At 37.0% G+C, this 13,597-nt stretch overlaps 1 pseudogene; it reads left to right on the top strand.

Moving 5' to 3' along the window:
* The first annotated feature begins 1,124 nt into the window (after positions 1–1,124).
* Positions 1,125–9,157, top strand: LOC107656763 (uncharacterized; annotated as a pseudogene).
* The last annotated feature ends 4,440 nt before the right edge of the window (positions 9,158–13,597 follow it).

The following is a 13,597-nucleotide window of genomic DNA, read 5'->3' as shown; positions in this document are numbered from 1 at the left end:
GCATCATATATGTCAATGTTTAACATGTGTAATTCATGTAATATCGTTGCTGATGGACGTTTTGTTGATTTTGAGCATGTATTACGACGCTAGATACAGTCCGAATAAATATGATAATAATATAATATATAATCTGTTTTAATGTTACATAAACTATCTTTGCAACTGTTCAGCTCACAGATTAAATGTGTTCAACGACATTTAACAATTTTTGTGAGGACATTTATTCGATCACCACCATTGCAATTTTTTAAGTCACATAAGGTTAGATGGCGCTATGGGTTTAGCGATGGTTCAACGCTGCTCAACGAAGGAAAAAGAAAACCCGCTAAATTGTTTCTCGAACCTTCCTTAATGTTTTCGGTATTATAGTTTGTTATTGCTGTTAGACACACAATTAGCTGAAATGAGCGGTAACATGTTAGTGCTATTATAAGTAACGTTAGGTGTTTGAAGTGAACTTCAACCTGTTTTTAAGGATTGACGGTGTTCAAATGCTGTATATTAGAAAACAACGAAAATGCGCTTTAATCTTGAAAATGAAATTGAGTGTACACTCTTAAAAATAAAGGTGCTTCAAGATGCCATAGAAGAACCTTTTTGTCTAAATGGTTCCATAAAGAACCTTTAACATCTGAAGAACCTTTCTGTTTCGCAAAAGGTTCTTTGTGGCGAAAGAAGGTTCTTCAGATTATAAAAAGGTAAGAAAGAGATGGTTCTTTAAAGAACCTTGGACTGAATGGTTCTTTGTCGAACCAAAAATGGTTCTTCTATGGCATCGCTTGAAGAACCGTTTGAAGCACCTTTATTTTTAAGAGTGTAGCAGTATAATTGGCATGGCATAGCACATATATTGCACAATTAACGTTTTATTATTATTGTCGCTGTTTTAAATTCTCTATTTTAGGCAACTTTGATCAGAAACTGTATGGCATCACTGTAAGTATTTACTAAAGTATTTGTGAAATATTTTTGCTACCTTGTATGACCAATTCTTAGATCTAATCACAAATACTGAGGTGATTATGCAAACTATTGCAGCATAATTTCTGCACTTATTTATATGTTGGGCATGAAACCTTTTTACACTGTAATCTGTGCAATACTCTCACTTCTTGCAGATCATGCTGGTTAAGGTGAAACTTGGGGATGCCCAAAAATTTGTCAAGATAACCGAGCTGAGCCTGAAGGAATTTTTATCTGCTGGTAAAAAAACAAACAAATATACTTTCATTGTATTATTTTAGGAATTTTTATGAATATTTTTATTTATATCTTACTTGATGGATGTCTAGTAATTTTGTATGAGAATATATAGTCACATGTTGCATGTGCCCTGATGTTCAAAGTTCATCATCGCTATGTAAAACCTTTTAAGTCATATATCCTTTCTCATAAAATTGCATACGTTTTTTTTTAAGCATTTTTAAAGTTTGGTGTCCCAGCTGTACCAGAGAATGTGAAGGTTTTTGATGAGTCAGGGACTGAGGTGGATGATGATGTTTTTGAGGATGTAGTCAGAGATCCCTCAGTTGGAGTTCTTACCATAAAACATGGTGCAGGTTTGTATTTATTACATTATTTGTTAGAAATGTATTTAATACTACTAATTAATAATAATTCCCCATAAAAATGTATCTGCAACCAGACTTGGACTCTACCTCTCCACAAGCCTCTCATGAGCAGTCAAATCGGTCCCTGTCTTCATCCATTGACTCCAGTGACTCACAGGATACAGTCATTATTGAAGAAAGCTCCTCCAGTAAACGAATGAGGCTAGACGAAGAAGCTAAAAAGGTGGGTATCAAATTTTTAGTACTTTTACATTTTGGGGGAAAAAAAGTAAAAGTAAAAGAAAAAAGACTGTTGAAACTGATAAATCTATTTTTAAAAATTAACATGATTTTGATATTTCATATTGATTTAAGTTGATTAATGAGACTTATGATTTTTAAGACTGATTTATATATATTTTTTATTATAATCTTGAAGCTGGTGGAAACCATTCTTGTCCAGAAACCTGGTGGGGAGCGTATAATAAATGAATACAACCGAACTAAGGGGGACGAAACAAGGAGGAAAATGGTTAACATCTTGGCAGCTGACATGACAGAAAAGAATGGGTAATCTTCATAATCATTACCTGGTGTGATCTCTAGTTCTAAAATGTTTTGTTGTTGTTTAAACTCAGGCAAAGGACACTAACATTTTTTATTTAATTCATTTATTTATTATTATTTTTTACAGCAGTACGTCACCAACAAGGCAGGTGAAAGAAAAATATGCCAGAGGAATTGTGGCTTTGTTCCCTTACCTCAGTGACCCCTTTTCCAAAAATGGCTACGTAAGTGTCAGCTTTGAATTCTAATTCTGTGTTGACATTTTAAATGCTGCTGATCTCACATACCCATACTTCAGGTGATGTATTTTGCTGTTGAATTTAAAGACTTTTTATCTCTATTTTTCTCTTTCTAAGGAACATTATTATGATGGCGAAAGCGGTACTGGGTACCGGTACTTAGCATGGAGAATCAAAACAATACAGAGAGGCTTAGCTAAAGAACGACGTGCATCATTTGAAGGTACAGGATGAAATTTTGAAATCTACCTTTTTTGTTTTTTATATAGCTTATTCTGCCATCTTTCACAGGAGTTCTGTTGTAACTAAGTTGCCTTCTTTAAGATTAAACTTCGTTTATCATTCTTTAAGCAGTGTTAAAGCTTTTAAAATGTTTTGTTGTTCATCAGGACAAGGAACATCTGCTGAAGGGGGGTCTGGTGGACCAACTGTAAGACGGCAGTCAGAGTTTAATGCAGAGACCATCTTGAGTGAGGATGAATGCAAGGAAGCAATTGCATTCATGAGCCATTCTTCTGATGAGGATGCCATCAAGAAGAAAATAAAATTGACATTCGACTGTCGCCGCAACATGGTTCTTGACCCCATGCAGTCAAGTGATATATTGACAGTCTTTCCACGATTCAAAGACATTAAAGTCTTGGTAAAGTGTTTATAATCATATGTACTGATATAATCAAAATGTACTGATGTCTAAATATAAGTTTATTCAATGCCTACATTAGAGGTCTGCTACCCGACCCGAGCCCGACGGGTCCCGAAATACTTTCAGGTTTCGGGTCGGGTTCGGGTTAATGTTTAATGAATAGCTTCGGGTTCGGGTCGGGCTCGGGCTCGGGTTTATAGCTAAACTAAAACTATATGCAGTAGCCTAGGCTACGCTGCTTTCATAGACGCACGCACACACATTAGTGCACACGACAACGACAACACAGCACGAAAACTTTTATTAGTAAAATAAAAGGATTAGCATATAGCCCGCTAGCATCGCCAGCGTGGTTGCCGCTAATCTCGCTTACATTACTAATACACTATTCACTGTTACTTGCTTTAATGGCGGATGTGTGTCTACCTTTGAGTGCAGGTGAGGACACGTTCGAGCTGCATTCGGTGCAGCTCGAGCTGGAGGCCGTGGAGAAGCAGATCCGTGACCTGGTGGCGAAGCAGACCCAGCTGAGAGAGCGGAGAGCTGCGCTGGAAACATCCCAGGCTGACGCTCACAAGTCCGAGGTAAGTATACAGCGCGCTGCTAATTCTCCCACCACCTCTACTCCATGTGTTTCTCTGCACAGGCACCCAGGTAATATCGTTGCTGATGGACGTTTTGTTGATTTTGAGCATGTATTACGACGCTAGATACAGTCCGAATAAATATGATAATAATATAATATATAATCTGTTTTAATGTTACATAAACTATCTTTGCAACTGTTCAGCTCACAGATTAAATGTGTTCAACGACATTTAACAATTTTTGTGAGGACATTTATTCGATCACCACCATTGCAATTTTTTAAGTCACATAAGGTTAGATGGCGCTATGGGTTTAGCGATGGTTCAACGCTGCTCAACGAAGGAAAAAGAAAACCCGCTAAATTGTTTCTCGAACCTTCCTTAATGTTTTCGGTATTATAGTTTGTTATTGCTGTTAGACACACAATTAGCTGAAATGAGCGGTAACATGTTAGTGCTATTATAAGTAACGTTAGGTGTTTGAAGTGAACTTCAACCTGTTTTTAAGGATTGACGGTGTTCAAATGCTGTATATTAGAAAACAACGAAAATGCGCTTTAATCTTGAAAATGAAATTGAGTGTACACTCTTAAAAATAAAGGTGCTTCAAGATGCCATAGAAGAACCTTTTTGTCTAAATGGTTCCATAAAGAACCTTTAACATCTGAAGAACCTTTCTGTTTCGCAAAAGGTTCTTTGTGGCGAAAGAAGGTTCTTCAGATTATAAAAAGGTAAGAAAGAGATGGTTCTTTAAAGAACCTTTGACTGAATGGTTCTTTGTCGAACCAAAAATGGTTCTTCTATGGCATCGCTTGAAGAACCGTTTGAAGCACCTTTATTTTTAAGAGTGTAGCAGTATAATTGGCATGGCATAGCACATATATTGCACAATTAACGTTTTATTATTATTGTCGCTGTTTTAAATTCTCTATTTTAGGCAACTTTGATCAGAAACTGTATGGCATCACTGTAAGTATTTACTAAAGTATTTGTGAAATATTTTTGCTACCTTGTATGACCAATTCTTAGATCTAATCACAAATACTGAGGTGATTATGCAAACTATTGCAGCATAATTTCTGCACTTATTTATATGTTGGGCATGAAACCTTTTTACACTGTAATCTGTGCAATACTCTCACTTCTTGCAGATCATGCTGGTTAAGGTGAAACTTGGGGATGCCCAAAAATTTGTCAAGATAACCGAGCTGAGCCTGAAGGAATTTTTATCTGCTGGTAAAAAAACAAACAAATATACTTTCATTGTATTATTTTAGGAATTTTTATGAATATTTTTATTTATATCTTACTTGATGGATGTCTAGTAATTTTGTATGAGAATATATAGTCACATGTTGCATGTGCCCTGATGTTCAAAGTTCATCATCGCTATGTAAAACCTTTTAAGTCATATATCCTTTCTCATAAAATTGCATACGTTTTTTTTTAAGCATTTTTAAAGTTTGGTGTCCCAGCTGTACCAGAGAATGTGAAGGTTTTTGATGAGTCAGGGACTGAGGTGGATGATGATGTTTTTGAGGATGTAGTCAGAGATCCCTCAGTTGGAGTTCTTACCATAAAACATGGTGCAGGTTTGTATTTATTACATTATTTGTTAGAAATGTATTTAATACTACTAATTAATAATAATTCCCCATAAAAATGTATCTGCAACCAGACTTGGACTCTACCTCTCCACAAGCCTCTCATGAGCAGTCAAATCGGTCCCTGTCTTCATCCATTGACTCCAGTGACTCACAGGATACAGTCATTATTGAAGAAAGCTCCTCCAGTAAACGAATGAGGCTAGACGAAGAAGCTAAAAAGGTGGGTATCAAATTTTTAGTACTTTTACATTTTGGGGGAAAAAAAGTAAAAGTAAAAGAAAAAAGACTGTTGAAACTGATAAATCTATTTTTAAAAATTAACATGATTTTGATATTTCATATTGATTTAAGTTGATTAATGAGACTTATGATTTTTAAGACTGATTTATATATATTTTTTATTATAATCTTGAAGCTGGTGGAAACCATTCTTGTCCAGAAACCTGGTGGGGAGCGTATAATAAATGAATACAACCGAACTAAGGGGGACGAAACAAGGAGGAAAATGGTTAACATCTTGGCAGCTGACATGACAGAAAAGAATGGGTAATCTTCATAATCATTACCTGGTGTGATCTCTAGTTCTAAAATGTTTTGTTGTTGTTTAAACTCAGGCAAAGGACACTAACATTTTTTATTTAATTCATTTATTTATTATTATTTTTTACAGCAGTACGTCACCAACAAGGCAGGTGAAAGAAAAATATGCCAGAGGAATTGTGGCTTTGTTCCCTTACCTCAGTGACCCCTTTTCCAAAAATGGCTACGTAAGTGTCAGCTTTGAATTCTAATTCTGTGTTGGCATTTTAAATGCTGCTGATCTCACATACCCATACTTCAGGTGATGTATTTTGCTGTTGAATTTAAAGACTTTTTATCTCTATTTTTCTCTTTCTAAGGAACATTATTATGATGGCGAAAGCGGTACTGGGTACCGGTACTTAGCATGGAGAATCAAAACAATACAGAGAGGCTTAGCTAAAGAACGACGTGCATCATTTGAAGGAAATTTTGAAAATTTTGAAATCTACCTTTTTTGTTTTTTATATAGCTTATTCTGCCATCTTTCACAGGAGAACTAAGTTGACTAAGTTGCCTTCTTTAAGATTAAACTTCGTTTATCATTCTTTAAGCAGTGTTAAAGCTTTTAAAATGTTTTGTTGTTCATCAGGACAAGGAACATCTGCTGAAGGGGGGTCTGGTGGACCAACTGTAAGACGGCAGTCAGAGTTTAATGCAGAGACCATCTTGAGTGAGGATGAATGCAAGGAAGCAATTGCATTCATGAGCCATTCTTCTGATGAGGATGCCATCAAGAAGAAAATAAAATTGACATTCGACTGTCGCCGCAACATGGTTCTTGACCCCATGCAGTCAAGTGATATATTGACAGTCTTTCCACGATTCAAAGACATTAAAGTCTTGGTAAAGTGTTTATAATCATATGTACTGATATAATCAAAATGTACTGATGTCTAAATATAAGTTTATTCAATGCCTACATTAGAGGTCTGCTACCCGACCCGAGCCCGACGGGTCCCGAAATACTTTCAGGTTTCGGGTCGGGTTCGGGTTAATGTTTAATGAATAGCTTCGGGTTCGGGTCGGGCTCGGGTTTATAGCTAAACTAAAACTATATGCAGTAGCCTAGGCTACGCAGCTTTCATAGACGCACGCACACACATTAGTGCACACGACAACGACAACACAGCACGAAAACTTTTATTAGTAAAATAAAAGGATTAGCATATAGCCCGCTAGCATCGCCAGCGTGGTTGCCGCGGGATCTAAACGGGGTGTAGAGCACCTTAGGAACGTACCCATGTCTTGTTTTTAGGACGACTTTGGAGTTGTTAGGCCCAAATTCAAGACAGGCAGGACTTACCGAGAGAGCCTGCAAGTCACCTACTCGTTTAACCGATGCTAAAGCCAGTAGCAGAGCAGTTTTCAACGTCAGGGTTTTCAAGTCTGCAGACTGTAGTGGCTCAAAGGGGGAGCCCTTAAGGGCTCTCAGGACCGTGGGGGACCGGGGCGGATTGAGGCTCCTGGATCCTCTTAGGAAACGGACAACTAAGTTGTTCTGGCCCACAGACTGTCCGGCTATAGGAGAGTATTATAGGAGAATATATCCGACTATTATCATTTTGCATTATTGACACAATATTTTCCTAATTAATGCTGTACAGTTGCTTTTACACAATCTGTATTGTTAAAAGCGCTATATAAATAAAGGTGACTTGACTTGACTTGACTTAAAATAGCTTCGACAGGCTACTGACTCGCAACTTTATATTCCTCTGCAATGAGGGGCTAAAATCGCTGTTTTTAAGTAACTAAGCCTCATTGCTTGTAGAGAGAGGCGCGCAGACGCAGGTCCACACATGCAACTTTCATCCCTCTCTCTCCCTCTCTCTCTCTCTCTCTCTCTCTCTCTCTCTAATAAATTATATAATTAATTCATTCAAATAAATGCGATCTTACCGCACTGCATCTCTGTGTCTGATTTAAAGCAGGCCGAATGCTAACGAGCCTTAACTGACGAAAATGACCATAATTTGCACGATGGAAGAATTATCGTCTTGTCGTATACAACCATTCAAAAACTCGGCAGAATTTATGTGACCGCTGCACCTGATGTTCATAAACTTTCATAACTGGTAAGTGTTTTTTCTTTTGCCTTGTGAACTGGCCGAGCCTTAATGATTCTGTTTCTTTACATGTATTTGTTTACTGACCGTTGCATGCAATTGTGAAATACAGCATTTTTTTTTTAAATTGGCTATTCGTTGTGGGGAAAAAAAAAAGATGTCGGGTTCGGGCTCTAAATTGAACTGTGCCGCTCGGGTCGGGTCGGGCTGGGTCAGATGATCTCGGGTACGGGTCGGGTTCGGGCTTCAGTTTAAAGCCTGTGCAGACCTCTAGCCTACATGGGCTTATATAATTATTTGTCTGGTACATAGAACAAAATATTTTGGGTCATCCTTTTCTGCCTCTTCTTAGATTGAGCAAGACTTTGTTCTGATGTTTGGAAAAGGAGTGTCAGGCAAGCTACTGGAGAAGTGGACCACTGCATTCAAGAAAAAAGTGATTCAGCAGTGCAAAAAGCTTCCAAGCACCAGTGATTTGGAAGAACTACTGCTAGCAGCTGAATCTCCTACTGGTGACTCAGAAGAGGGTGTTAATTTTGGTAAGATGTTTAAGATTAATTTTACACTTGAAATATTATTTAGAAATATTATTGAACAAATTATCTAAGAAACTTGAGGGTGAAAGGGTGTCCCCATAAATTTTTTTTTAATGTGCTTTATTATTATTTTATTTCACTTCCAGTTTGCATTAGTGGTCAAATTTTGCTAACTTAATGTATGTGTTTAAACAGTTTGGGACAGTGACCTCTCTTCTATTATACTTCTGTTGCATCTGATCCCACCTTCTGCCCAAGGCCGGAAAAGACCAGGAAAGGTGTCTGCCTCTCAAGCAGAGAAACACCTTGTTGTCTTTAAGAAGGTTTGTTTGTTTTTTCTTCTTTTCTTTGTTTCTCTGTTTAATAATTAACATATCGGTGATAGATCTCTTCAATTTGCTTGTTTTTTTCAGAGTGGAACAAACATTGAGGAGCATCTTCGAGAAATCGCAGCTATTGCTCAGCCCTAACTCCTGGCCGTGGGACCTCAGAAGAATTCAGTTCACCAGTACTTCATCGTTCTTGATCAGCATGCCATTCCATGCAAGTCAGCCTCGTCTCTTGGTGCCTTTGACGAGCTGTTTAAGGCACACTTTGTTTTTGGCACCTCTTACAACATTATGCTACACAACATGTACACTTTCATTCAGACCACTGTGTACAACATAGATGTTGGCAAAGTGAAAGAGAGTCCTCGTGTTGCTGAGGTTAGAGCAAGGTTGCTTGGCTAGATGCCTTAAGTTTTTCTGCCCTCATGAAGTGTTTTGTTTGTCAGGCTGAGTTATATGGTTCAAAATTGCTTCTTAGGCACCTAAGATTAGTTCATGGTTTTGTTCCTGGAAAGAATCTTCGCCTTAAATGTGTAGAGGCAGGGTGTAGTTCTGTGTTTGGTACTTTTTCAGGTTTTAGAAAACATTTGCATATAAAACATACTGAGCAAAGTGACAAGAATTTTGGCACCATTGACAACAGTGAGACTGCTGAGGCAGAAGGACAAATTAGTGCTCAAACATTTGATCAGATTGGCAGTGTTGGAGAAGTGGCCACAACATCTGTATTGTTAAATTCAAATAAGAGCACTTTAGATATGTGTGCTTCTGCTGTTGTGCAACTAAAAGTTGCTGGGTTAAGTCAGTCTGCTATAAGTGGTTTTGTTTCATCTATGGAGGAAATCGTTTTTGAGATTCACAGTCAGGCCCAGGATGCAGCTTTGCTCTGTCTGCCTCCACATGACATTGCTACTAAAAGGAAAATAGAAAGTTCAATTTAACATTTGGAAAATCTATTTACTTTGTTAAATTCAGAAGCCAAACGAAAGAGACTCTTTACAGAGAAATGGGGAACTGTTGAACCTACCGAAATAGTGCTTAGCACAAGATTTGACAGCAGAAGAAATAAAACCACAGGAACATTTGATCAAGTTGTTGTAACAGATACATTTGCTTATGTTCCCATTTTAGAAACACTAAAGGCAATTTTACAAAATCCGCATTTTATTGATTTGTTTAAACCCAGGCATGTTCCAAAGGAAGGCGTTTATGTTGACTTAAGTGATGCAGCACATTTTAAAAGTAATCCTTTATTTTACACAGAAAAAGATGCCTTACAAATTCAGTTATTTTATGATGATTTTGAGACCGCTAACCCTTTGGGTTCCAAAAAAGGTATACATAAATTGGGTGCTATCTATTTTACATTAAGGAATTTCCCCCCCATTTTTAACTCCTCATTGGATAATATTCATTTAAGAGCACTCTTTCATGCACAGGATATTAGACGGTATGGTTTTAATTCTATAATCGAGCCTCTAGTAAATGATCTAAAAGTGCTTGAGATTGAGGGGGTTAAGAATCCAGTATCTGGAAGTTGTATTAGGGGTACAATTGTTCAAGTCACAGGGGATAACCTTGGCTTACACAGCTTATTAGGGTTTCTGGAGTCACTTGGGGCTCAATATTGCTGTCGTTTCTGTGTTCTTGAGAAAGATTGCTTTCAGTTTGTGTTCTCCAAAGATAACCCTGAGGTTGTACTAAGAACAACAGAGATGCATGCTCTGCACTGTAAAAGGTTACAAGATGACTCTACCTCATATTTATGGCGTCAAACAGGTGTGTTTGTTAAATTCACTCAAGTATTTCAACACAGCCAACAATTTTGCTGTGGATATAATGCACAACATTCTTGAAGGTGTCGCTCAGCTAGAGGTAAAACTTGTTTTGCAGTACATTCAGCATCATTTTCTGAGTGCTGATGACCTTGCTGGTAGAATACATGCTTTTGATTATGGTTACAATCAGCAGAGGAACCGTCCTCCAATGGTCAAATTGTTTGGTGGAAGCAACGATTTGGGTTTAAATGCCATACAATCTTGGTGCTTGTTGCGCAACATGCCTCTGCTATTTGGTGATTTAGTGCAGAGAGATGATAAACACTGGTATATTTTGCTTTTACTTCTGCAAATTGTTAACATCGTATTTTCACCAGTCCTAACAGAAGGCATGACCATTTATCTTAAACATTTAATAATTGAACATCACCAGCTATTCAAAAAATTATTTCCCGAAAAAAATCTTTTGCCAAAGCATCACATAATGATACATTACCCACAGTGTATAAGAAAAATTGGACCAATTCGGCACATATGGTGTATGCGTTATGAAGCTAGACAAAAATTATTTAAAACACAATTAAAAAGCTTCAAAAACATCACCAAAACATTGGCCAAAAAGCACCAGAGTTGTATGGCAATGCACTGGGAGTCTTTTAGGCAGTACAGAGTTACTCTTGGTCCAGGGAATATGGTGGAACTCAGTGGACTTAAAGGTGGCATGGAGATGGCTTCCAAATTAGGAGTGGAAATATCAGAACATGTCTATTCTGTAAAGTGGATCAAACATCATGGCACAGAGTATCACCCTGACTTTATTATCTGTACAGAAGTAGCATGTGAGATGCCAGTGTTTTGTAAGATCAAGACTATTGCTGTGAAAGATGAAAATGTACTGTTATGTGGAACACTGATGGAAACACTCTGTTTTGATGACCATTACCATGCATTTACAGTCAGACTGCATCCAGACCGAGTTTTAAAGTTAGTAAATGTTAACGAGCTGTGTTATTTCAAACCATTTGATCTTCAAATGAAATATGGTACAACAGATTCTGCACTGCATATAGTGCCCTATTGTCATTTTATGCAGATGTGATGTTTTTTTGTGCATGTATTTGTTTAAGCCTGACCGTGTTTTTAATAAATGTTTTAAATGGTACGTTGATTAAGTTGTTTTTAACCTATTGCAACATTTTAACCTATTGCAACACCAAATAGGTTTTAAAATTGTACTCACTGAGCGGGATTTTTTCACTAATAAAAATGTAAATAAACTCTACAAAAGTGAAATATTAACAACAATTGGTGTTCATTTTCCCTTAGTGTTAAATTGTGGTAACACTATTCAGAGTTAATTTACTTTAGTGTTAAATTGTAGTAACACTATTCAGTGTTGAGCAGTGTTAATTTTTTACTCCAAACAGAGTTAATTTTACTCTGAAAAATTAACACTATGACAAGAGTCATTTGATCACCAATTCTGAGTGGGACCAAATACACTTGGGTCCAGTGTTAAATTTAACTCTTAAAGAGTTATTTTAACACTGCAAAATTTACTCTGTAAATGTATATTTAATATATTTGTACATTTACAGACTGTAAACTTCACTCTAAAATGGCTTAAAGTAATTGATTTGATTTGATTGATTTAATTTATACAGAGAAACAGAGTCTCGTCCTGACTTCAGCTCTGAACTCAAACCCATCACACCTGAGAGAGCTGGATCTGAGCAGGAATCAAATAACAAACACAGGAGTGAATCACTTGTCTGACGTACTGAAGGATTCAAGCTGTAAACTGGAGAGATTGAGGTCAGGAACATTCACACACAAGAATCACAATCACTACAAAACACTTTATACTCAATATCTCACGATGAGTCTGAGGTCACATTATATTTGTGTCAGATTCTTCACATTAATGATTGTTTGTGAGATGATCTCTCTTCCTCTGTTTGTCTCTTTCTAGTCTAAATCACTGTGGTATTACAGACGTTTCTTCTTTATCTCAGTCTTTGAGAAACACAAAAGCGCTGCGGTTTCTAAAAGAGCTTGATCTGAGTGATAATATGATTGGAGACTCGAAGCAGCAGCTCATTGATGTGCTACAAGACTCAAACTGTGAACTGAGGTGAGCAAACATCACTCTGATATTAAAGAGATCTTCAGTTACTGCTGATAAATACATACTGTCAAATATTAGTGAAAGAGATCATCAGATTATCATCCAGCTTTACTGCACCTGAGGGTTCATTGTGTCAGAATGAAATGTAAAGTTGAGTAAATGTTGAACACAAAGGAGGAAAGAGAACAGAAGCACACTGTCACAGCTTTATACAGCAATACCTGCTTTATTAATTACTTCAGTAATAGTGAATCATGTCAGTGTGAAAACAGGTGCAATATCTGCTTTATTAATTACTTCAGTAATAGTGAATCATGTCAGTGTGAAAACAGGTTTGGTCAGACTGTAGGAAAACGCTGGTAAAATCAGTGCAGACTCCAGCATCACATGATCAATGTCTCCGGCTCTTCTGTGTTTTTACTTTCACCAGCAACACGTCTCATTACTTTACACTTACTTTACTTTCAGTTCTTTACTTAGACAATACAAACATCTTTAAACTAGAGGACAAACAGCTTTAACTACTGGAACATTTAACTAAAGGTTTTGATCTTAGGCAAAATCACATTTGTGTTTGTTCCTTGTCTTTTATTATATATGATGTACAATCATTAGCATGTTTCTCTTTATAGTGACTCAATAGGAGCCACACAAACAGACAAACACATAGATTATATATAACAATATCTGTTGTAAATGTGTTTAAAAAACAAATATTGTTTTAGAAATATATATGCAAGATCATGTAAATGTAACTTCTCTTTACTAAAAAAATCTGTAATTGAAATAGTAAATAATTTGTAATTTGTTCCACTGAACACTGATTGTTTTCTCTTCTGTTCCACCTTACAGTGTAGCTAGAGATCCATCGCCAAGAGTCCCTGATAGAGTTCAGCAGTCAAGAGTCCCTGATAGAGTTCAGCCGGCAAGAGTCCCTGATAGAGTTAGGGTTAGGGTTAGGTTAGGGTTAGGGTTAGGT

Source organism: Sinocyclocheilus anshuiensis, unplaced genomic scaffold, assembly GCF_001515605.1.
Source record: "Sinocyclocheilus anshuiensis isolate Anshui unplaced genomic scaffold, SAMN03320099.WGS_v1.1 scaffold4417, whole genome shotgun sequence".
In the NCBI taxonomy this organism is placed as follows: Eukaryota; Metazoa; Chordata; class Actinopteri; order Cypriniformes; family Cyprinidae; genus Sinocyclocheilus; species Sinocyclocheilus anshuiensis.
The sequence above is the reverse complement of the archived record's forward strand: the minus strand, read 5'-3'. Positions and strand labels throughout refer to the sequence as shown.